The sequence below is a fragment of the Cyprinus carpio genome, chromosome A4, assembly GCF_018340385.1.
Source record: "Cyprinus carpio isolate SPL01 chromosome A4, ASM1834038v1, whole genome shotgun sequence".
Taxonomy (NCBI): domain Eukaryota; kingdom Metazoa; phylum Chordata; class Actinopteri; order Cypriniformes; family Cyprinidae; genus Cyprinus; species Cyprinus carpio.
Window position 1 is genome coordinate 34347092 of NC_056575.1, and position 26264 is coordinate 34373355.

General features: G+C 38.5%; 1 protein-coding gene and 1 pseudogene across 2 annotated transcripts in view; both read right to left on the reverse strand.

Moving 5' to 3' along the window:
* Positions 1 to 26264, reverse strand: part of LOC109062990 (gastrula zinc finger protein XlCGF7.1-like) — a 972510-nt gene that overhangs the window by 515541 nt on the left and 430705 nt on the right. The gene's annotated exons all lie outside the window — the stretch shown is intronic.
* LOC109100386 lies at positions 1787 to 25286 on the reverse strand (annotated as a pseudogene).

Genomic DNA, 26264 nt, shown 5'->3' on the forward strand with positions numbered 1-26264 from the left:
AAGCCAGGACTAGGAGTTTGACCAGAATAAGATTAGGCAGTGCAAGTGGACAGCTGCATCTCTTGAAAATTAGGAATTAAATTACACTTACCAATTATTTATAATATAGCACTTTGTTACAGACCAAACATACCACTACTTAACTGTGGGAGCATTAATGGTGAATACTTCTTTTGGCTTTTACCTTTTATCATTTTGCAGGCACTTTATACAACGCAACTTTACAAATGAGGAATACAAGAAGAAATTCACCTTAAGAGGCAATGACATGAGTAAATGCTGGTAATATAGTAATAAACGTTGCTTGAGAATAGTTTAATGCAGTTATGTTCAGCACGCAGCAGCTCAGTAATTAAGACACAATCTGGACAATTCTGGACGTCTTTTCTCTCTCTCTAATCTCGTTCCATTGAGGGCCTTCTGATGTATCCATGCATCCTCATGTGGAATCTTTGTCCATTTCTCGGACCCAGAACTCTGGGGTTTCTGCAAGAGATAAATTCAGTTTAACGGGAGCAAGCAGAGCCTGAGAGGTTAATTTGTTTTTTTTTTTGAAATGTAAGTAGGGTAGAGATGACAAGTTAACCTACTTAAAATGTAAATAAGATAGTGTATCTATTTTCTAAATTGCACTTTATTATAAAGTATGTCTTATGCTCCTTATGATGCTGATTATTTCTGATAATACTATTTCTAAGGTTGCCATGGTTACCTCATGTTTCAAAGCACTTAAAACACAGGCAGCGGTTAATCTATTCAGTAGTACTCACACTACTGAATTACTATGTCCGGACTGTTCAAAATCCTTCTGTACTTGACGTAACGATCTCTAATAATTCATTTTAAAGCTACAGTCTTACCACAAAAAATCAGATGCTTAGCACTTCGATTTACTCTCGAGCTCATTCTGAGGCTTAAATACATGGATATTGTAAATTATATATCACGAACACCATTTAATAAGTATGGACTGACTGTTTTTGAAATCAAATCTTTACATATCTATGGCCCAGGAAACACTGATATTTAATGATTCCTCTTGTGGAAAAGAAAAAAAAAACACGTTAACACAATCTTACCAAATCTTATAATGCATACATAACCCTAAATAGGAAATAAATAAATTTGTCCTATTCTGTGTCCTAGAAAAACTCCTGAAACACTGGTGTCTCCATATTTTAGAGAAGTCAATAATATGTATGTGTGTGAAAATATTTCAAGATAACCCCTTTGTTATTGTTAACATTTTCAGTAGGTAAACTGTTATTTAATTACACATGTTTGATTTACAGTTACATTATTTTGTAATTAAATTACGTCAAATTCTGTTCATACATGTAACTAGTTACTCATCACAGCACTAAATGGGAGTTATCCATTTACACTTAATAATCGGAATAATGGTAGCCCTACAAATGATCAAGTATGGGAGGAGAAAAACTGGTATTTGGAACTACATACTACCATCTGTCTCCTCGTGGCTCCTTCTCTGCATCACGGTCATCAATCTCTAATCCCAGGTCTCTGATTTTTGGGTCTCTGGTCTTCAAAAGTCCACGTCACATCTATTGATGAAGTTGAAATTTAAATCTACTTGTCATATTTCCTAAGAATTTCAGTGGTATGAATAAGAACTGCAACACCTTCAAGGGAGAGGAGGAAGATGACATCGTGTCCCTTAATGAAGCTTCGACTCTTCAGACGAGTTATGTGTGATGTAATTGCTGGTACCGTAACCCGGCCCCCCGTTAGTATTTACTGCCATCTTTGGGTCCCTCAGTTGACTAGACTGCCCTACATTTTGTGGGTTATCCCAGAAATACCTTAACTTTACCCATGGCTCGTCACAAAGAGAGAAGACTATCTATTTATAAAAACACTTGGAACGATGTGCTGGCAGAAATCATGGTCACAATGAGTCAAGCCTTTTTAGAACAAAATCACGTTTATTTTTTCACATTTCACATTTGCCTTCTTCTTTAAAAGGCCTTCTTTCAAAATTTCAGGGACTTGGAAATCAGATGAAAAATGACCGAGCTACAACCTTTTGAAGAGTCAAAAAAGTCAGCAATACTCAATTCTGAGAAAAATCAAGTTAAAGTTTTCGCTGAAGGCTGCCACAAGACAAAATCACCTAGCAACATTTAATCTTTTCCTCCACTCTCTTTTTCCTTAATATCACTAATACTATATTAATATAGCTATTTCTATTGTATCTTGGTTATTATAAATAAGAACATAGTCTATAGTAGTAAAAAAAAAAAAAAAAAAAAAAAAAAAAAGTGCAGTAGAACAAATATATGAAAGAGAAACAAACCAAATAAAACTCTATTAGGCTACCTTTTGTAATTTACATCTACAAATTTTGCTATAAGTTTGATTAAATCATATAATAATTGCTCTTAATAGTGTTCATCGTCTGTTTGATAATGTCTTTAATTGATCTTTCCGTACATTTCTGCCTTATGTACATAAACTGACAGTCACCACTGATAAGCTACTACTAAATGTTGTAGAAACTGAATTTTCTGTAAAGTTGCTTAGCAACAATTTGTATGGTAAAAAGCACTATGCAAATAAACTTGAATTGAACTGAATAAATCTAAACAAAAGCATTCACGTTAGAAAAACAAATAATAAAATGTAAAAATCCCCTTAGTGTGTTCATTACAAATCAATTAATTAGGCCTATTAAAAGTACAAAAGCAGTTCAATCAAGAGCAGCGAGTTATTCCCTCTTTTCTTTTATTGTTAGATTAACGGTTATAAGAAAGACGGCCTATATTAAGACCTACAGTAATGCATGGATCTAATGTAATAATGTAATTTTACACATCCGATGTTTTTACCAAGCAGAAAGCTTTCAGTCAATGCTGCGCTGCTCAGCGCATTGGAAAACTTGTGCCTTGTTCGTGACCAGCTGTGAATAATGTGTGTAACACGTCAAATAGAATTGACCCGGCCGCAGTAATATAGCCTCGGTTGATGACCAGTCATCGGAGCGCACCACCGCAAACATGGGGCTATAAATAGATAAGCCACAGGTGCATCAACAGGTCTTTTGTCTTCAGATCATTCTGTGCATGTGTGCGTCAGGAAGATTCTTTTTGTGTCTGCTACAGATCTTCGTAGGATGAGCCAACGAAACGGTAAGTGTTGTGTTCCTCCATGCTCTCGTCCTATGTATGAGCTGGTTACTGTTTTGTTTGTTTGGGGCAAGAGCACGCTGTTCTGGCTTTAGAAACAGGCGAGTGCGAGCATTGTGGAACTGCTCTCAGTGAAGATGCTTCGTTGCTGCTTCGTGCTTCGTCTGAACTATTTTCCCGACTGCACCCACCTTTTCGTCAGAGGGCTCTCGTGCGGATCTGCGTGAACAAAAGCGAGCGACGGGCCCGTCCCCTTTCGCTTACGGTGTCACCAGACCTAACGCCTATCTCTCTCATGATCTCGAAGCGCGCTCCGGTTGCTTCTTCGGTTCACGAGGAGGATGATATCCTCTCTTGGGTCTTCGGGCCATGAGCAGCCCGCCTCTGAGCGTTCCTCTCACGAGAGGACAATCGGTCGAGGACCTGCTCAAGGTGGTTACTCAAGGCCGCGCACGGTGGAGACAGGCTGCAGCTTGACTGACCATGCGAACAAGAGACCCCCAATCGTAGTAAGCTGGAGGATAGGTTTCTGTCGGGTGGTAGGAGAGAGAGACCGCAACATCAATCTCTCCCCTTTTTCGAGGACCTCCATGATGAGCTGTTGAAGTCATGGAGCAAACTGTATACTTCCCGCATCTTTGTGCCCTCGACGTTGACTTTTTCAACTATCGTGGATGCAAAGTCGCGGGGGTACTCGGAGATGCCTCGGGTTGAAGAGTCGCTTGCGAGCTATCTCTCGCCTGAATCTGCATCCTCGGTGTAGAAGAAACCTACTCTCCCCCACTAAACCTGTAGAATAACATCATCGCTAGTGGGTAAAGCCTTTACCAAGCTGCAGGTCAGGCTGGTGTGCTGGCGCTGCACACTATGGCAGTGTTACAGGCATACCAGGCTGACCTATTGAAGGACTTGAGTGTGGTCAGTACAATCGACGAGGAAGCGTTCGCTGAGCTTCGTCTGGCCACAGATTTGTCTCTCCGGGCAACCAAGCAGACGGCTCGTGCCATTGGCTGGTCTATGTCAGCTTTAGTCAGCACGGAGAGGCATCTGTGGCTTAATTTGATGGGCATTAAAGAGAAGGAATGTTTGTTTCTTTTAGACTCTCCTATCTCTCCATCTGGCCTGTTTGGCGATTCGGTTAATACTGTCATCGAAAGGTTTAGGGAAGTAAAGAAACATGAAGAAGCGTTCGTTCAGTTTCTTCCTCGCCGCACTCAAGGGGAGGGCCATCAGCCACCCAGCCCTCGCCCCGGTCCTTCAAAAAACCAGGGAGGTTAAAAAGCAGAGCGTAGCGGACCGTTGCTCCCCCTCTTAGGGATTGGGGACAGGTTCGCCGTGGCTCAGCAACCTCTCAAGCCAGACCTCAGGACTTTCATTGATAAAAAGAAGAAGTCCTGATGCTTTGGCGCCCGTGCTGGTGGGGGTAGTCCCTCACGGGGTGGTGCGCGCTCGAGAGCTTTTCGCCCCGCCCCGTTACCCTCACAAAACCCCTCCATCCCCGCCGCTTCTTGTGTCTCGGGGGGTGGTTTCCAGCGAGATATTAGATGTTCCAGTGTTTCCTGCCATCATTCAGGACACGGGACATCTAACATCCCCTCAAAAGGAAGTATTAAAATTGGTACCACTCTCAGAGAGTCTGGCAGCGTGGAAACTTCTGCCGGGCATTTCTGCGTGGGTGTTGAGCACAGTACGGATAGGATACAGGATCCAATTTATTCGTCATCCTCCACATTTCAACGGCATGGTCTCCACTTCCGTGAAACTGGAGCTGATGCAGGTACTGTCTCAAGAGCTACAAACTCTTCTGGGCAAAGAGGCCATAGAACATGTTCCTCTTCCAAGGAGAGAGTCTGGCTATACAGCATATACTTCCTGGTTCCCAAAAAGGGTGGGGGAGTGCGTCCAATCTTGGATCTTCGAGGCTTAAACCGTACAATCAGAGCACTCAAGTTCAAGATGTTAACCGTCAAGACGTTCGTGTCGCAGATTCGGCATCGCGATTGGTTCATCCCGATCGATCTGAAGGACGCATATTTTCATATAGAAATTTTGCCACAACACAGGAAATTCCTGAGGTTCGCTTTCGGGGGCAAAGCATAGCAGTTTCGGGTTCTTCCTTTCGGCCTAGCCTTATCACCCCGCACGTACACAAAATGCATGGATGCAGCGCTGGCTCCATTACGACTCCAGGGCATTCGCATTTTGAATTATATCGACGATTGGCTGATACTAGCACAATCGCAAGAGATGGTGCTACAACACAGGGACATCGTGTTAGCTCATCTAGTTTTTCTCTGGGGTTGAGACTCAACACCGAGAAGAGTATTCTCTGTCGGGTCGTGAGATTGACTTATCTCGGGATCGTTTGGGATTCGATCACGATGCGGGCACAACTGTCTCCCGCTCGGATCGAGACCATTCGGCAGACGTTTCAGTTGTGGCTAAAAGCCAGAGGATTTCATCCAAGAGCCATCCTCAAAGGCAAATAAAAGTGACGCGCCGCGGGCTTCGTACACTATCTCTGTGGCTCAGACCCCGGTTCCTTGCCTTGGGTCCCACTCTAGGGCACCGTGTCGTCGCAGACTGCTAACGACAGATGCCTCCCTGATGGGCTGGGAGCAGTCTTGGATGGCCACCCAGCTCAAGGGGAATGGGGGGGTCATCAGCTCGATTGGCACATCAATTGTCTCGAGCTGATGGCCGTATTTCTGGCTCTGAAATGTTTCCTCCATCATTTGAGAGGCTGTCATGTCCTAGTATGGGTGGACAACACAGCAACAGTCTCTTATATAAATCACCAGGGGGGTCTGCGCTCACGCAATCTGAACAAGATAGTGAGGCAGATTTTTCTTTGGGCCCATGACAAGCTCCTGTCACTCAGGGCAGTTTACATTCCGGGGCATTTGAATGTGGGAGCGGATTTACTGTCCAGACAGACACTACCGACGGGGGAAATGAAACAGATTTGGGGAAAATTTTACGAAGCAGAGGTGGACCTCTTCACCTCCCATCAGACAGTGCAATGTCCCCTCTACTTCTCTCTGAGTCACCCAGCCCCCCTGGGTCTGGATGCGATAAAGCGCACATGGCCCAAAATGTGCCTGTATGCGTTTCCTACAGTTTCTCTGCTCCCGGGAGTCCTAGCCAGAGTTCGCCAACAAGGGTCTTGCCTCTTGCTGATAGCGCCACGTTGGCCGAACAGAGTATGGTTCTCAGAGATAATATCTCTCCTCGACGGCTCGCCATGGGCGATTCCGGAGAGGAGGGACCTTCTGTCTCAGGCAGGGGGCACGATATTCCATCCCATTCCTGACCTGTGGAATCTTCATGTTTGGCCCCTGAAGGGTACCAACTGAGGAACACAGGGCTTTCGCCAGGTGTTATTGATACTATTCTTAGTGCTAGGGCTTCCTCCACCAGACGGAGTTATGCCAGTAAATGGGGTGTCTTTGACAGGTGGTGTGTGGTACACAATGTAGATCCAGTCAACTGCCATATTGCTTCAGTTCTGGACTTTATGCAAGAGAAATTGTCAACAGGCACATGCCCTGCTACTCTTAAGGTTTATGTGGCCGCTCTTTCGGCTTGCCACGCCTTGATTGACGGGATGCCACTCGGAGACACCCTCTGCTCTCTCGCTTTCTTCATGGGGCCAGATGACTGAGGCCTACAGTAAAACCAAGATGCCTTCTTAAGACTTAGCTATAGTTCTCGAGGGTCTGGTTGAAACCCCCTTTGAACCTTTAGAATCAGCATCTGATAGACTTCTGACTCTAAAAATGGTTTTTCTCATGGCAATAACTTCGTTGAAGAGAATTGGGGATATGCATCTCACCATCATGCTTAGACTTTGCCCCAGGGAGCGTGAAAGTGATTTTGCATCCTCATCCTGATTACCTGCCTAAGGTTCCGTTTTCGGCTGTACATCCGGTCATTCAAGAGGCCTTCTGCCCTCCGCCGTTCACAACGCCGGAGCAGGAGAAATCTTATAGACTGTGTCCAGTCCATGCTCTTCAGACTTACGTCCACCGCACTAGCCAGTGGCGTAAGTCGGACCAACTGTTCGTCTGTTATGGTGGTGGTAACAGAGGAGCAGCTGCCACCAGGCAGACCATGTCTCACTGGGACAGGGAGGCTATTGCTTTGGCTTATGAGGCGCGCAGTCAAGTTTCGCCTATAGGTCTTAGAGCTCACTCCACAAGGGGGGTCCCCTCCTCTAGTGCTTTAGCAAAGGGGTGCCCCCTTACAACAGGTTTGTGATGCGGCAGGTTGGTCCTCTCCGCACACATTCATAAGATTTTATAGTTTGTATGTCCATGCTACTCTGGGCTTTCATGTCCTTGAGTCAACATCACAAGCTAATGTCTGAGGCCTTCTTGTGGTTTGGTAGCCCACCTGCACAACCCTTAGGGGTCCAGACATTTTCAAGCACGGTGGCGTGGGTATTCTCGTTCCCAATGCGCTGAGCAGCACAGCATCGACTGAAGCTTTCGAAAGGGAACGTTCCCGGTTACTTAACTGTAACCTTGATCCCTTAGAAAGCGGAATGAGATGCTGCGCTGCGTTGCCGTACTGGAATATGTCCCAGGACTGCTCTTCAGACAAAATGTCCTGTTGATGCACCTGTGGCTTATCTATTTATAGCCCCGTGTTGCGGGTGCGCTCCGATGACGTCATCAACCGAGGCTATATTACCGCCGGGTCAATTCTATCGACGTGTTACACACATTATTCACATCTGGTCATGAACAAGACGTTTCCCAATGCGCTGAGCAGTGCAGCATCTCGTTCCGCTTTCTCAGGGAACAAGGTTACAGTTAAGTAACCGGGAACGTTCCATAAACGTTAAGGAACTTAAGACATAACAGATTATGTTTGCGTGAACACTTAAATACTGTAATCAAAGCCACTAGAAGGCAAGCCTGCAACTATTAGCCGAAAGCGTAACGGCTAAAGCTAACGCTTCTGGTCAGGCAGTACTTGGGAAAGGAGACCAGAGGCAGTTTTTTTGAATGGATGTCAATGGAGGAGTGGCTTCACATACACAGAATAAACAGCTTTTTAGAGGAAATGGCTTATTATTTAATGAATCGACAGCCTATCTGCTAATCTTCAATATGTTATACACTAAACAATACTTTTGGATTTAACATTTTTAGAGTTTACCTCTAAGAAAAAATGCCATTTTATGAGAAAAGTCACTGAATTTTTGCAACAGCTGGGATTCAGCTTACGGCATTTCCTATTCATTCCTATAGTATCCATAAATGGCGACTGAGTGTTGTACAACTAACTGAAATTAAATGACGTCAAGGCTGTAATGTGATTGGTTATTAAGGGACACGTGACCCAAGATAGCTGTTACGCTTTCTCCAATAGTAAGTAATACAGACCCTCTCATCTCCCTATAGTAAGACAATCTCTGATGTAATTCTGTGTATATTTATCGGGATAGCACGCTGCCGGAAAGACCATTTATGCGGGTGCTGCGGATGACAGTCAGTGCGCTAAGCGAGTGTAGAAAAGGTCCCCTCAGAAAAAAATAAAAATAAAAGGCTTAATGAACTAACTTTTGTGAAAACCCCAAATCTGACTAAAATCTGTCTTCTTTTTTTTTTGTTTTTTTTTTTTGCTGTAGCTCAAAATTAGCCTGTGTGCATTCTGACTAATTTTGCCAGCACAGGTCACATTTTATTGACTTTTATCTCTAAGTAATCTGTGACCAAGTATCTGTACTTAGCACATCAACATTAAAGGGTTAGTTCACCCAAAAATGAAAATTAGCACATAAATTACTCACCCTCAAGGCATCCTAGGTGTATATGACTTTCTTCTTTCAGACGAATCCAGTCGGAGTTATATTAAAAATTGTCTTTGATCTTTCGAGCTGTACAAAGGCCTCCTGTGGCGAATCAATGCATTTTTGTATAAATTGTATAAATATCCATATTCAAAATGTAATAATCATTTTAATGTAGCTTGCTGCACTTCTGCATTCGTCACTTCTGAGCGGTGCATGCGCAAAGCCGACCTCATACGTCATCCGCCGGGAGCTGCTTCCATGTACAACAGTGAGCGCTAACTTGATTAAATTGATTATTATGTTTTAAATAAGGTTATTTTTCTTACAAAAACGCATCGATTTGCTACAGGAGGTTCACCCCCCAGAGCTGTGTGAGACACTTTTTATTAAGGATGGGCACTTTTTATTTTTTTATTATATATTTAATATATTTTTAATATAACTCCGACTGGATTCGTCTGAAAGAATAAAGTCATATACACCTAGGTTGACTTGAGGGTATGTCATTTATGGGCTAATTTTCATTTTTGGGTGAACCAACCCTTTAATGGCTCATAAAAATGACTTATATCTATAACTTTGTGTCTTACAGTCAGTTGAGTTCTTGTTTGGATCTGTAGTGATCATAATAATGTTGTTCATGCGATGTTGAATGTCTGGATTCTGGTCCATCAGCTCCATAGATGCCTGACGCCAAGGACATGGCCATTGAAGATTGTTGTCTTTGGGTCCAGAGGTCAAGTGGAAGTAGACTGCTGTTTCATTTGGACTATTCTTCAAGCCATTAATGTACAAACCAATCTGAAATGAGTAACCATCTGGGGATAGGAAGCGGGGGCTGTAGGTTTTGGAACCAGCAGGGGTTGTAGCGAGAAGCCTGGTAAAATCACGAATGTGCCAAGTGTATTGAGGACACTTGGTCTCTGAGAGGTTCATGTCATCCAGAGACAGTCCACCCTTTGATGGTTTTCTTCCTTTAACTCCTTCAAACACCACTCTGAATTTATCAGAGACATCTAGTGTAACATGATATAGTTCCCAGGAGCCTCGACGTCCACCTAGGTTGTACAAGTATAAGTTACCCATAGGCTAAAATGATTTATCTGTTGGTGTTTTAAACATAAAGAATTATTACCTCTGATCTTCCAAATGAGTCTCAGGGCTCCTTTGGGGTTTTTAACTGTGTATTCACGCACCCAGATGTTTAGCTGGTCATCAACGCCCCCGCTGTTGTAGTGATAGAACTGCAGGCACTGGGAGTGTCTTTTTGGGTGAAAGAGGCGACTTTCCAGGTAAGCCTTGTCACCCTGGGTTCCTGTGGCTGTGCCAAAATGCATGAAGAACCCAACCCCTGTGGAAGTATAAACATTAAGCCAGCCTTCTCACTTTCTTACCTTATAATGGAGTTTTAAAAATCATTTTGTATGTCATATTGCAATCCTTGACAAGAAATGTCTAGAGAAGGTCAAAGGATATTTCCTTATGGTATCAGTAAAATGTGTTTATCATGAAGACCAAAGTGCCACCATCATAAAAGAGGTATCAGTGTAGGATTATGGACTATGAATTATTCAACTTTTTACAAAGTGGTGATAATAAAAAAATAAACAAAATTAAACAAATAGTCTTCCATGTGATACCATCCCATTTAAGACAGTCTTTGGCATAACTTGGTATGATGTGATAAAGACCTGAAATAATCATATAATAAATGTATGTTTAAAACACTTTGTGTTAAATACTACTTTGGCAAACAAATACAAATAATGGTCAATTCTGTGATTTCCGAAGGAGTTTCTAATATAGCTGCTGAGAGAGTGACTGTAAGTTTGACATTTCTCTTTATAGTTCTCTCTATATATTTTGATTACTCTTGTTAAGTCATGGAAATGCAATAGCAGATTTTTTTTTTCTTTTACAGTTGGTGTAAACTTGGCAAAAATAATATTTGCCATGTGTAAAAAGTTCAAATTTACACACAACACTCCTGCTTGATGTGACTCACAGTGACAGGAGTCTGGATTTTTGATGCATCCCAACCAAAGATATTTTTGTTTATATGGAGTTTGGACAAAATGAGGTTTCACGATGGGCAGGGGCTACTAAGCATGATGGTGCATAAATGGAAAAAAAACATTTGCGAAATTCTCACGAAGTTTTAATGCTTTGTGATCCTGTGGTTAAAAAATGACTATGGTTTCCATAGTAAATGAATGCAAAACTCAGTTGGGTTGTGTTGGGTTGAATCCTGCTTTTGTGATAAGGGGTGTTCATACCTTTACATCGACCCAGGTTGGTGTAGTCTGTCAGTGGACCAGCCTTTACTCTTTGTACACGAGCCCATTTGGCATTTCCACCATCACCCTGGATCATACCACAGATATTTGGCTCTTCAAACTGGCAAGAGTCCAGAAAAATTGAGGCTGTAGCTTGAAGAATTATAAAAAATGTTTAGGACAAGATGAGTATGAGAAGCAAAGTATTAGTTGAGCAAGTAGTTTTTATCTTATCAGTCAAACTAATGTCAATATATTTATAAAAAAAAATAAAAATGGAGGATTATTCCACAGAAAGTGCTTAATCATAAACTTACTACAGTTGTATAGCCGGTTCAGCTTGAGCAGGTCACTGTCACTAAACTCCATGCGTTGACCAATCACATCCAAGAATTCTGGAATTTTGGTAACAATGGTTGGCTTACTGCCTTTGCTGAAGGCTTTCTTATCGTAGTGCATGACTGAACCATAATCATAGGGCACACCGAGAGAGCTTGACTCCATTTCATTATGTAAATTAAAGTTGTGCTCATGACCTAAGTAAGAAACAAACCGCAAAACAGTTAATAAACAAATTAGTTTGCATTTAATATTAGTATATATTATAGATTTTAGGCGGTTTGGCAAGACAGAATGATGTTATTATTGATGCATGTATTTAAGAATTCAATAGTTACCCTCTTCAATCTGGTCCCACATGATGGTGACATAGTCGTCTCTGTCAGATCTGGATTGCTCGTGCCAGAAAAACCAGCGCATGCAGAAACTCGTGCTCTACTGTTCCTAAATGGTCACAGTTTGCACCAATTGACAAGTTTTGTTTCCCCATCTGTCGATTGCCCACATATGAGTAACATCTGATTGAACATAAAAAACATCACCTTTTCATCAACCTGAATTTAAATTTTGTGCAAATATACACACAGTTACAGTTACAGCCAGTGGAATAAAAGTCCCAATGCTTTCATATGCCTGAAAAGGTCTAATATGCTTATTTGCCTGTAATTTTATTTAATAAATTTAAGCGATTAAAGATCCACTGAAGTGCCTTGAAGTTTAAAAAATTTTTAACTACACATCCCCAGCATCATTATAGTCACTGCTTTGCTTTAGTGACAGTTTCAAATTGAAAGTAAATTGGAAATCTATTAGAGTTAGACTGTGGCTGTCATAAGCTGTTAAATGTGTCTTTACTGAGCTCAACAGCTCTGACCCAAGCTGTGATATAAACAAAACGCTACTAGCTATTTCAAAAGGAGGAAGGGCTTCTCGCTATGTCTTCCTGTCTTACTGTTTCAGCTAAAATTATGTCAACTCATAGAATAATATGTATGCTGTTTGAATTGTTCCCTATACCCAAAATAGTAAATAGTACAGAAACTACTATGTGAACAGGGCCGTGCAAAGATGGTGGGTTAAGCAGTTTTTTCAAAGTTTGTCACAGTTCTTCCCAAAAGTTAGCTTGAAGTGAGTAATTCCCACTGTTTTACATCAAGATGTCTTCACAAAAACTGATTAAACCTGCCAAACCAAACGAGAGCCCAAAGCTGGTGGATTTAGGTGAAAAATCCAAACAAAGCAGTGCCATGATTGTAAGCCTAATGAAGACGATTCAGTTCAACATGGAAGAGGTGATGAGTGCAAAAAAAAAAAAAAAAAAACCTTGGAGATACAAAATGATCATCTTCACAAGAATCCTGATCTTAAGGATAGGGGTAGAGAACAGGAAAGAGGAATGAGATTTTTTCTTTCTTTCTATAAAGCATTTGATGCTATTGAGCCTTTTTCATTTTTTTTTTTTTTTTTTTTTTTTTATTTAATTAAAAAAAAAAATTTATTTTTATTTTTTTGAAGCATTTTGGTTTTGGAGTAAGATTTAAAAATTGCACGTAAATGTTATATAATGGTATCAATCAGCTCTATAGCTGTAGGTCATGGAACCTGCAAAATTTTCCCCAACTAAAAGGGGAATTCATGAAGGTTGTGGTAGCTCTCCAAGACTGTTTATAATGGTTGCAGAGCTATTATCTATATTGATTAATAAATAATGATGATATAGGAAAACAATAATCAAACAATAATATGGCATATTAGTTTGCTTAGATAAATGTAAATCAATATTAAATCAATGGCTGCAGAGGGATCTTACAATCTTTGGAAGAGTTCCCCTATCTGAGGGTTGTCACTTGTCCCCCCTAAAAATAGGATTAAAAACCAGTCGGTGTATTGTAAATAACAATGTTTTATACTTTAAATAATTGTGTAAGAAGTAAAACAACACAAACAGGGCAAAAATGCGTTTTAAGTATAGAAACATTTTGAGTCTCCCCCTCCATTGCCTCACAGTGCTTTGGTCCAACTCCAAATGCCTGCTTTCCTCTTTTACATCACCTACTGTACACACACATACAAGGCCAGAGAGAGAGAGCAAAGTCAATAGTTGTGGAACTCCAAGGATATCAAGGCTATTTTATTCACTTAAACATCGAATGAAGTGATTATTTTCTCTTTAATACAGATGATGCCAATGTATTTTTCGATGAGTCACTATGTTAGCAATAATAACGTTACCTGCTTGACAGAAAGTGTTGCCAGTTTTTTATTTATTTATTTATTTATTTTTTTTTTTTTTTTTTTTTTTTAAAACAATACCATTTGATTTGCTTAAATAGCCCAAACTAACCGCGTTTCGAGGGGGGACCCTAGTAAAAATCATGTTCCAGGAGCTAAAATACATGTTATTGGGGTCACTTCAACCCACGGACATGAAAAACAACCCACGGCAACAGTGATAAAGTTGCCCAATTCCAAGGGAAAACTGCAGACTAGGCAACACTGTGATGGATACAACGAATACAAGCACTCTTGCGGAGCAACATCAACAGCTTGATGTTGTCTAATTTGGCACAGTCTCCCTGCTGCACTAATAATAGTAAGGCTTTCCTCTGTGTATACTTATCCTTACAAGTACAATTTTAGCTGTATTATTTGTGTTCCCTTCAAAAATCACTCTAGAAAAATTTTGTTTATTGTCCACCTGCCAAGTGTAAGACAAAATTTCCCCCGGGCATCTTTTATGAAACAGCCCCTATAGCTGGGTCAAAATAACCCATCAAGTTGGATTGTTTTTAAACCAGCATTTTTTAGAGTGTAGTCTAGGGGGCAGGTATGGGATCAGAATCCTGCCAAATGTATTGCAGTCATGGATAAAAAAATAAAATAAATAATAACAAGCGTGAAACCAAAATTAAAAAAATGCAAGAAAAATTATATTGCACAAAATTTTAAAATGAAAGCAGTTTTCAAAGTTTTTAGAATAGCAAACAATTGTCACGGATCAAAAAAATAATAAGTGTAAATCACTTAGTTTTGTCATGGCCATGACATAACTCATGGGAATGTGATATTATGTCGTGGCCACAAGATAATTTTGTCGAGGTAACAACATGATATTAATTTTATAGTGTAAAAAGCTTCAGTGATTTTAATGGGCATTTTTGAGAGTGCTCGAACTAGACTGTCAGTGAAAATGTTCTTGATGATGTAAATTGTTATATAAAATGGTTAATACGATAGTGTTATGATAAGTAGCCTAACTTACAATGTTTTTATTCACATTAACTTTCAATGTTAAATTTACATTAAATATAAACTCAGACATATTAAAAATATGTTATGGCATGGCACCCATATCTGTTAATTAAGTAAACAGACAGATTGTTTTATGCATAGTAAATAGATAACATTATTAGGTTACTTGACCATATAACGTTTTGTATAATTATGCTAGCATTTGCTAGCCTACCATATATTTTGTAAATAAACGCCTGCCAATTATGCAATAAAGTTTTGATTTTATGATTGTATTTATGCCCATGTGTGATGATAAATTAGTGTGTTGTGTTTATTTACAAATGAAAATACGTGAATGATTAATTCCTCAACGAAACACTATAGTATTTATAATTATGGTCTATTAAGTAGCCAAAATAAAATGAAATATATGTTTAGTTTAAACTGCATTCCAGCAAATATCCCAGTCAGCAAAATCAAAGCTTTATTGGCATTTCGAGCATTTACGAATATAAAAATATAACCAATAATAATAGGCTAATAATAATATACAGATATTATGGGGGAAAAGAGAATCAGTTAATGGACTTATAAAACTGTAGGATGAATAAAAATGTTTTCTTGTAGGCCTATTTTATTTTATGCACTTTATGTAACATTTATTCATGATAAACTTCATTTGAATGCTGACTATCGCACGTAATACAGCCCGGTAGCCAAGGCCTATAGTTAATATAATAATTTAATAATGTAATAATTTCTATAATAAATAATATAATAATTTCTTAATTCAAAATAAAATATTAATAAATCCATCTCTGTTAATTGCTCATCATCATCATTGCTCAATAATCTCTGGTTGCTATGGTCACGCAGGTTTGTTTACGCATTAAACTCATGGCCATGAGAAAAATAAGTTGTTCCCTCAACATAAGAAGTTGTGGCCACGAGAAATGGATGTCGTTCCCTTAACATAGCATCTCGAGGCCACGTTATAAGGATGACGTTACCTCAACAAAATGATCTTGTGGCCATGAAATAATATCACGTTCCCACGAGTTAATATGACGTTCCCTCAAATTAATATCTCTTGGCCACGACATATTATCATGTTCCCACGAGTTATTATATCGTGGCCACAACCAAACTAAGTGGACCAGATGAACAAAGCTTTTATGGGTTTGGAATGACATGGGGGTAAGTGATTAATGACAAAATGTACATTTTGGGGTGGAGTAACCCTTTAATGGTCCCGCCGCATACTGCGCCTCGGGCAGTTTAAGGGCGAGTCTTTATGATGAGCACCCCCTCACATACTCTGCGCATTCCAGCCTTCAGAGCTCGAGAGAAAGTCCAAGGGTCATGCGAGCATGGCCCGTCTATGACAAAAAGCCCCCACTCTTGGGGTGGTGGGCCGGCCTGACAGGACATTTGGACATCTTCCTGTTATAGAATTTCCCGCCACTCAGGTGCTTCGGGACCCTATGCAGGAAAATACGATGAATACTTCAAAAGTAGAATGACTCAAGCCCCTAGCAGACTATTGGGCAATGTGGAGATGCTAACCCGATGTCTCGCAATGGGTACTACGCACCGTTCGACATGGTTACACCATCCAGTTTCGGAACTACAATGTTCTTCCTACGATGATACGTCCTGGGGAGGCCTCGATTTTAAGTCAGGAGATTGTGTCACTCCTAGAGAAAGGGGCTATAGAGGAGATACCCCCCACTCAGATGGAGTCAGGCTTTTATAGCTGGTATTTTGTAGTGCCCTAAAAAGATGTTGGTTTACAGATGAGGTTAGTTTCCTACCTCAATCACCAAGGAGGATTACATTCCCAGCCCCTATGGAGGCTGGCAACGCGTGTTCTTCTTTAGGCTCAGACAAAGCTCCTGTCGATCAGAACAGTCCATGTCCCAGGTCGCCTGAACTCAGGAGCGGACTAGCTTTCGAGAGAGTCTGGAGGATGGAGAATGGAGATCGCACCCCCAGGTGGTGGATCTCATATGGCAGAGGTTCGGCTGAGTGGAAGTGGACTTGTTTGCTTCGAGCATGACTATGCACTGCCCGCTCTGGTTTTCCCTGTCTCCCCCGTCGCCTCTAGGTCTAGATGCTCTGGCCCACAAATGGACCAGGACCAGTCTTTATGCTTTTCCCCCAGTCCGGTTGCTCCCAGTAATTCTGTTTAGAGTACAATCAGAAAGAGTGGAGCACTTACTGCTGGTGGCCCCGTGGTGGCCCACTCAGTTGTGGTTCTCGGACCTGATCAGTCTGCTAGCTGGCCCTCCATGGGAGGTTCCCCTCAGACATGATCTGTTGACACAAGCTCGGGGCATGATTTGGCATCCTCGACCGGAATTATGGAGGTTATGGATGTGGCCCTTGAGCGGAATGTGCTAATGTGTTAAGGTCTCTCGCCGAGATTACCGACAGTATTATAAATTCTAGGGCTCCATCCGCAAGATGCTTATTTGCTTTCAAGTGGAGACTTTATGCCTCTTGGTGTAGACAACACATTCTAGATCCAGTCCATTGCCCCATCGGTTTAGTACTGGAATTTCTTCGTTTTTTTTCTGAGGGAGTTACCCCCACCATAGCCTGAGTCTCTGCCCAGTGAGGGCACTTAGGATCTATGTCGAAAGCACAGCTCAGTGGCGTGGATCTGACCAGTTGTTTGTGTGTTTTGGTGGTAAGAGTAGAGGTTCTGCTGCCACCAAACAGCGAATGTCAGACTGGATAGTGGAGGCTATTTCTCTGGCCTATGAGGCGCGTGGCTTGACTTCCCATCTAGGGGTGCATGCTCATTCTACAAGAGCAGTGGCTCCTTCTCAGGCTTTCTTCAAAGGGTCCTCGATTGAAGATGTTTGTCCTGCGGCAGGATGGTCCTCTCCTAGCAACTTCATCAAGTTTTACAGTCTGGACGTGAGGTCGGCTCCTGGCTCCCAGGTCTTATCCGCTTGAGCAGACACTTTCCTTGGTCTTCCAGCTATCTAAAAAACCGACGAGATGTTTTTCCCTTCGCTCTTGTTTTCACGTTCTGCGCGGCTTCTTCCAAATGTTGTGTTTAGAGTTTCATGTAAATCAGGGTGGGCTTAAGCGTCATCATTGGTCCACTAGTTCTTGATTGACAGCTCCTCCTCTAGCCAATCAGTCGAAGAGGGGCGGTGCATCACTCCAACGCGCCTCATTACTGCTGATGCTCAGCGTTCACTTGTACAGGTGAAAATGGATAACTGTCAGCTGGGCAGTGGTGGACGAATTACACAAATCAAATACTGGAGTAAAAGTACAGATACGTATAATAAAATATTACTCTAGTAAAAGTAAAGTACTCCTTTTTCAAATTTTACTCGAGTGAAAGTACAAAAGTAGAATGATTTTTTAAGTACTTAAGTAAAAAGTAGTGATAGATAGATTTATTTTGCAATTTTATATAGACTACCTAATTTCATTTTATATAAGCACAAATTTTTTTATAATCCTATACTGCTCAAAATACTGGAATTTTCCCCAAAATAACCACTTCATGGAGATTTTTTGTTGTTTATATGGACTATGTTGACGAGAGTGATGTAGTAATGTTTCACCTGTGAAGATACACTGCGATGTACCTGAGAGAAAACAGCGCTGCATGAAAATAAATGCACAGATGCATATATTAAATACATTTATTTGTGCAATCTAAAACAACTGTTTTATTTGCTAGGACAATATTTGGCTGAGATTTTGAAAACTGACTATTTGAAAATCTGGAATCTGAGGGTGCAAAAAAAATCTAAATATTGATAAAATCATCTTTAAAGTTGTTAAAATGAAGTTATTAGCGATGTATATTACTAATTAACAATGAAGTTTTTCATATATGTATGGTAGGAAATTTACTAAATATCTCCATGGAACATGATCTTTACTTTATATCCTAATGATTTTTGACATAAAAAAGGTGTTCCTATGGCTCAGTGGTAGAGCATTGTGTTAGTAGTGCCAAAAGGTCATGGGTTTGATTCCCAGAGAACACACATACTGTTAAAAAAATGTATAGCCTGAATGCAGTGTAATTCGCTTTGGATAAAAGTGCCTGCTAAATGTGTAAATAAAAGAAAAACTGATAATTTTGACCTATACAATGTATTTTTGGCTTTTGCTGCAAATATACCCCGGAGACTTAAGACTGCTTTTTGTGCTCCAGGGTCACATTTGACAATCAGATTTTCACAAGTAAGAAAAAAGTGTTTTAAAGTTTGTTGTTTTGCAGAACATCACAGTTATATATGATTTGAGAATAAGGCCTGAAGTTAGGAAGAACATTACGAATTACTGCAGTTACCATGTTCTGAACATCACATCCTTTCTTTTTCCCCCAGATGTAAGATTAATCTATCTAGGTGGTTGAATAAAAATATTTGGACTTTATATCTAAAATTGACCTTAGCACCAGCACGCTTGTTAGCTATACAGTTAGCAGCTAACAATATTTACTTATTTTCAGTATGGTTATGAAGAAACATTCATATCTGTCTACTTGGGTGGTTTAATCCAAACAATATAAAAAATTACACTGTTGATAAACAATATAAAAACAGACGTCACATAGGGCATGCATTTTAATAAAACTGTTAACGTTATGGAAGCGGGGAATTTGAATGTGTATGAGTTATTTTATTTAATGTGTGTTATTGTAATGTGTAAAATAATAATGTTTTTTTTACCAACGAGGCACTTATGCTGTAAATAAATCACCCTTTACAGCAGATTTAGTTCACAAACAACTGACAGTTTTGACCTAAATATGTTTTTTATATGTTTTTCAGTTACAATAATTAATCCTAAAATTCGAACCGATTTAAAAGGTTCATTGAAAAGAATCAGTTCGTTTTTGAATCAGACACCACTTCTGCGTCTCGGAGCACGTGATATATTATAAGGAGTAACGATATGTTTTTATGAAATGTATAGTGAAGTAAAAAGTACGATATTATGCCTTTTGGAATGTAGAGAAAGTAAAAAGTAAAAGTTACTCAAATAAAACTACTCCAGTAAAGTACAGATACTTGAAAAATGTACTTAAGTACAGTAACAAAGTAAAGCTAACTCCGTTACTGACCACCACTGCAGCGGGGGTACCATCTTTCCTACAGGACACCGTTTTATGTGTCTGTCTGTTCCTGCTGTATGCCTACCTGGCGATCCATTTATGTTAAATGAGTAAATTGGTCAATTAATTATGAATGAACTGAATGTTTTTGAAATGAAAATGATAGGGATTACAGAGAAGACAGTTACAGAGGCCAGGTGGATTTGACATACACAATGATTTATTGTCATATTGTTTATTTACATAGTTGAATATATAATTGCCTAACACTATCATATTAATGTTTTAAGTATATAAAGTTTCAATATACAATATGAAAGAAAAACAGCCAATAGGTGGCGGCAAGTTACGAGTAATCTTTAGAGTAAGACATTAAATCATTCATTCAAATGGCTGATTCATTCAGTGAGGAATAAAGTGAATCATACAATACGAAAGGCTGTTGTGTGTTGCTTGTAGAGGATACTTCGGGCTTTGTTTGGACTCTTTTGACGAAATAGAGCAAAATTATAAAATAATTATAATATTAATCCTTTCAGTGATGAGTTTAAAATATTCTAGCAGTCCCCCCAGAGTAAGTTTTTTTTAAGGCGACCATTATTTTAGAATGTTTCCCCTTACTGTTTCCATGGTGACGCATCATGCTTGTCACATGACACACTGTGGCTGCAATAACACTGAATGACAGATGGATCGCCTTTATTTAGTTTTTCCTTTTTTATTTTTATTTAAAATATTCACAGACTTGCTTACCATGTCATGTATCATCGTAATATACCTGCCATACAATTGTCAATTTGTATATTGTCATTCCTTACCTACTTATTTGTATTTTTTTGTACTTTTTGTATTTTTTTATTCTTTTATTATGTGTTTTTTGTTCTGTCGCTGTCATTCTGTTGCGCGGAGCTTCTGTCACGAAAACAATTTCCTCGTATGTGTGAACATTAACTGGCAATAAAGCTCATTCTGATTCTGATTAACAATCTGATATTTTGATTCACAATATTTGTAAATGAGTGTGTTTTGTCATTTTAAAAACCTTTCTAAATGTTTTTGATTTTGATCGTGATCTGTAACGTGAGAAGGGTGGCGCCATGTTTGTTCGTGCTGCAGTTCAGAGAGTCCTGTCAGTCGGATTTACAGCATGTGAATTCAATTTCTCCTGAAATACAAGTAATAAGTGGCTGGTGAACTGGGAGAAGAATAGAGTGAACTTTATAGTTACTTACACTATGGGTATTTGATATGAATAAAAACACATCGGCAAATTAAATTTGAATGGATTGTTATTGTTGCTTCCATAGACATAGGTTTGTATTTTACAAACTCTAAATGTATTGTTTTACAAGTACTTATGTGCATTTAAATGTCTGAAACCTAAAATATGCATTATGTGGTTTAGAACACTGCATAGTTGTGATAATATGACAAGCACAACACACGTCTCTCTCTGGCTCAGTGTCAGCCAACACGCGAAAGCACAGTTTGAATTTGGCAGTTATGTGACATCACCGAACATTCTAAATCTCATATGTGGGACCGTTCTGCTCAAAGGGTTAAACTCACTCAAAATTGAATTCTTGTTATATTGATTTTATTAAATCTAGTATGTTGGATTCCGCTTTTTGGGCTGGCGGGTGGATCCTTACACTATCATGTGATATTGCTTAACTGTATGTCATTTTATAATCTCAGAGTAACACAAAATGTGATAAATGTCACAAAACCATCAACCTTATCAATGACATACTGTACATGAAAGACAAAGCCGCAAATCTGTTTTCAAAGAAACCACATGACAAAAAATAGCAAAATATTGAATATATTTTATTTAGTTATCTTACTTAATTACTTGATATAGGGAACTGACCGGTATATATTATATAAGATAAAATAATAAATTATAGTGCTATTCATTACAAACAACATTTACTTTAAATGCTAAGCCTATAACAAACTTATTTAAAAATTAAACTAAAAACTGAACCTCCTACTGCTCACATACCTCTCATTCGGCATGAATCATTTCCATGAGTGAATCGTTAGAGGAGGGTGTAATGTTTGGTTGCCTAAAATTAGCCTATTTATTATGTAAAGAAGGCTTTTTACTACTCTCCCATCTGAATATCTATTAAAAGAACAACCTATGAAAAAAAAAAAAAAAAAATTGTATGTTTACTTTTCTCGTTTACTTTGAGGATGAAGAGTCTGTGATGTAAAGATTGCAATGCTAGAACTGATTAATGTTGTGTGTGCGCTGGAGGTGCCGGCATGAACACTTGGATTATATCAGGCGGAAAGATGTGATATCCGTCAGATAGGAGCAAGGCATCATTCCAAACAGTCTATTTTTATTTTTATACCTTCAAAACAACAGTGACTTGTGGTTTTGTAAAATAAATAAAGAAAACACAAGATGCGTTTGCAGTCTCGGTCTCATGTGAACTCAGCAATACTGTCTAAAAATTCTACGTGTCACATAGAATGAGAAAATATAGGCCCTATTTATAGAAACCTTGAAGTATCTGCTTTTAAGTGGTTTACGTTTAGCTTATTTGACATTAAATGCAGGCCTAAGTCACTTTGGAATATAAATCATAGCACATTTCAGAATATAAAAAATGTGTCTTGTAGTCCGGAAAATATGGTATAACATTAGCAAATTATTTTGCGGACCCCATAGCTTTGGGTCACAGGCCCAAGTAATAACCATAACAATACTTATTATCAGTTAGGTATAGGTGGGCCAGCCACATATAACAGGACTTCGCGAGGCTAGTGCATATAATGGGTGCTCCCTTTCACAATGTGACCATAGGCGAATAAATATGAACATGACCGTGACTCGCTAGGATGGCTCATTTAACGTTAACGGATCACCAGGTAGGCGTACAGCAGTGACAGACAGACACATATAACAGTGTGCTGTATGGAAAGATGTTACCCCAGCTGACAGTTATCCATTTTCACCTGTACAAGTGAACGCTGAGCATCGGCAGTAATGAGGCGCGTTGAAGTGATGCACCGCCCCTCTTCGACTGACTGGCTAGAGGAGGAGCTGTCAATCAAGAACTAGTGGACTAATGATGATGCTTAAGCCTGCCTTGATTACATGTAACTCTAACTGAAAAAAAAAAGAAATATAACCAAGGAAAACATGATTTTGTGTGCAGGTCGGATAATTTTGCAATATTATTTCAGTTTTGTGCAATATTATTTTAAATGTGTTTAAAGTTTTGATTCATGCTCATTAATTTTTTAAATGCCTTATAAAACTTTTGATTTACACTTATTATTTTTTGATCCGTGACCATTATGTGCTATTCTGAAAACTTTGCTTTCATTTTAAAATTTTGTCCAATATATTTTATACTTGCATTTTTAAATTTTTGCTGTTTTTTTTTATTTATTTTTTTATCTGTGACTATACATTTGGCGGGATTCTGATCCCATAGGCGGGGCGCTTCCAATTCTAGAAAGCATTTGATTGGATAGAAAGTTTAAGAAGCTGAAAAATTGTTGATCCATATTGAGGGAAGTTAGAGAGAGTTTTGAGTGATTATATCTTCTAAATGTGAATTTTGTCATTGTTTTGTAGCACATTATAGCTTATAGATAACATAGTCATACTAAAAAACAAAAAAAACTTCAATTCTAATTTCATAGGGACTTTAAAAGTAAGATTCAAAAATTATTTGGTAGATTTTTGTTTGAAAAAAAGTGACAAATTTACATAAAGGTGAATTGAATTTTGTTTATTAAAAATTGTGTGAAGATGAGTTTCAATGTGTGTAGTGTTTTGAAGTTTTCTTACCCTCTGCCTTTAAATATGAAAATGTAGTTTGGCTCTCTACTCCAGGGTTTAAAGTCAATACAGGTCTTGAGTCTGAATTGCTCAAATGCTTTTAGTATCACACCTTTAGCATTGATTTCTATAAATGTAAAAAAAAAAAACAAAAAGACAGTGAGTGAGTAATTTGGGGCAAATATTAAGTTAGAATTAAAATATCAGATACAGGTCAAAGCATAAATTGGTCAAAGCATAAATAAAGCATAAATTGAATCAGTTATTATTATATATTCACAGACCAAGGCTGCTGTCGAGGACATAAGGCACAGTGGTCGGCCAACGATACTTTTCATCAAGAATAGTGTTTCTGTCTTCTCCCTGTTAATTATAAACCAAACATGGACGTATTTCATTTAAATAAATTTTTTTTATTATTTTGATGTTTTTGACGTTTAGTGTATATTACTGTGTTTACACATTAGTTTGACCTCCTGAGGTTAATGTTGACATTTTCTGGAGGTTAAGAATGTCTTATAAATGATTTTATTATTTTTCAGGCCCAGAGATTCAGGCCCTACTTTGTATCCTGTTTGTGGAAAGTGACATGAGAATTTGCTCAAAGAAAACACTGACCTCATTTATCAGAATGTCTCCTTCCACCAGGTCAAGTCCTGCCGCTGTTGAATGAGACAGCAGTTAATGCAAAACTGTTATAGAAATGATGCTACAGATTTAAGACATGATATTAATGTTTCCACAAACCTTCATTAATTTCAAATATATCCAGGTCTTTTCCATTATCCACATCAATCTCTGTATTGCCTACAAAAAAGGTCAAATTCAGAACATATTATATAAATATAAATGAAAATAAAGTTGTGATTATTGAATATATTGTTATATTAAAATGATGTGATTGTTATGACTCACCTGTGAGTGAAGATGTTGGCTTTTAAAAAAAACATTTGAGAGATGAGTGTCAAAGGTGCACATTTACAACTATTACAGTGTAAGCTTTGATATTGTATGAAATAACCACAAACTATCATAAAACTCATTCAGTCTTGAACAAGCTCATTGTATTTAACAATAGCTGTGTTAGTTTTGCTTTAGCACAATATTAATCAACACATGATCACAAAATTGTTTCTGTGACATCTGAATTCTATACTCACCAAACACAGGGCTGTGGCACATACGCACAGAATCAGCAATGTATGGAAATACGCCATGAGAACTTCACTCTGTCTTCACGCTCTCTTCAGAATATCAGTGCATTGTGTATTAACCAATTTATAGAACAAAAGAGCCTAGTCTGCAATGAAACAAGCTTGTATCTGATAGGTTATGATTTATTACACTAATGGTAAACTTATTATTAGACATGCTAAAAGTAATTACTGATAATGATTTGGCTAAGAGTTAGGGGTTTAATGCAACAGTTCACCTAAAATAAAAATTTGCTGAGGAGTTACTCACCTTTGTTATGGAAAAATGTTTCCAACTCTTATTGTGAAGCAATAACTCAGAGAGTATTGTAGAATAAGAAAAAAAAAACAGGGTTTATTCTTGCAAGAAAGTCAGACAATCATACAGAGCATCTGCACAGTGTGTGACAAAGAGGAACACTTCGACTCAGTATTTATATCACAATCAAACCAGGATGTTTCTATATCATCCAATCATAACACATACTCAGCATGTGTCTCCTTTTAGGGTATATATTTCACAGCAAATTTGAGAGTGTTAAATTAACACCCTTTTTTTTGTACACTTGCAGAGAGTAAAAATAACACTGCAAGTGTTCACCGTTAACACCATTAGTGTTTCCCCTCCCCCTCATTTACACCAAGTTATTGAAACCAGGGCCGCTGCTGGTCAAACGGGTGCCCTAAGCAGGATGGTATTGTTGTGACCCCCTCCCTCAAATATTATGGAAGTAAAAAAGACAAAAGACAAAAAAAATAAAATAAAAAAATAAAAAAATAAACACCTACCATGGGGGTCAAAATAGAACTTTAATAAAATATAAAAGTAAATAAATTATTAGTTTTATTTAAAAATTACAAATCTAGACAGTTACCTATGGCTATGATTTTTATAATAATAATAATAATAATAATTAATCAACACTAAATGTTTTTCTGATTGATATTTTATAGTCTCAAACATTCAGAAATCATGCAAAAGAAAATTAAGCCGTTTTAGTACAACAAAACCATGGTTAATTTTTGTAAGGCTTGTGATGTCCACGTCTTTTGTTGAAGAAATTATAGAGGCTGTGACATCTATATATAGTAAAAAGGTGGCCAAAAATTAAAGATTAATTGGATATTTGAATTAAATGTTTGGTCAATAGCCTACAAGGATTTGATTGTCCTGTAAGTGTAGTAGCAGCAATTACCAGGCTTTTGGCTCCCTTTGCAGGCATTTGTAATAACATGTAATGTACATAAATTGTTTATTTTGTATTACATTATGAATTTTAACAGTGTTATTGAATGAAACCATATAATTATTAATTAAGCAATCATTATTGCCACATTGTTTTTATATAATGCATTTTAAGTCATTT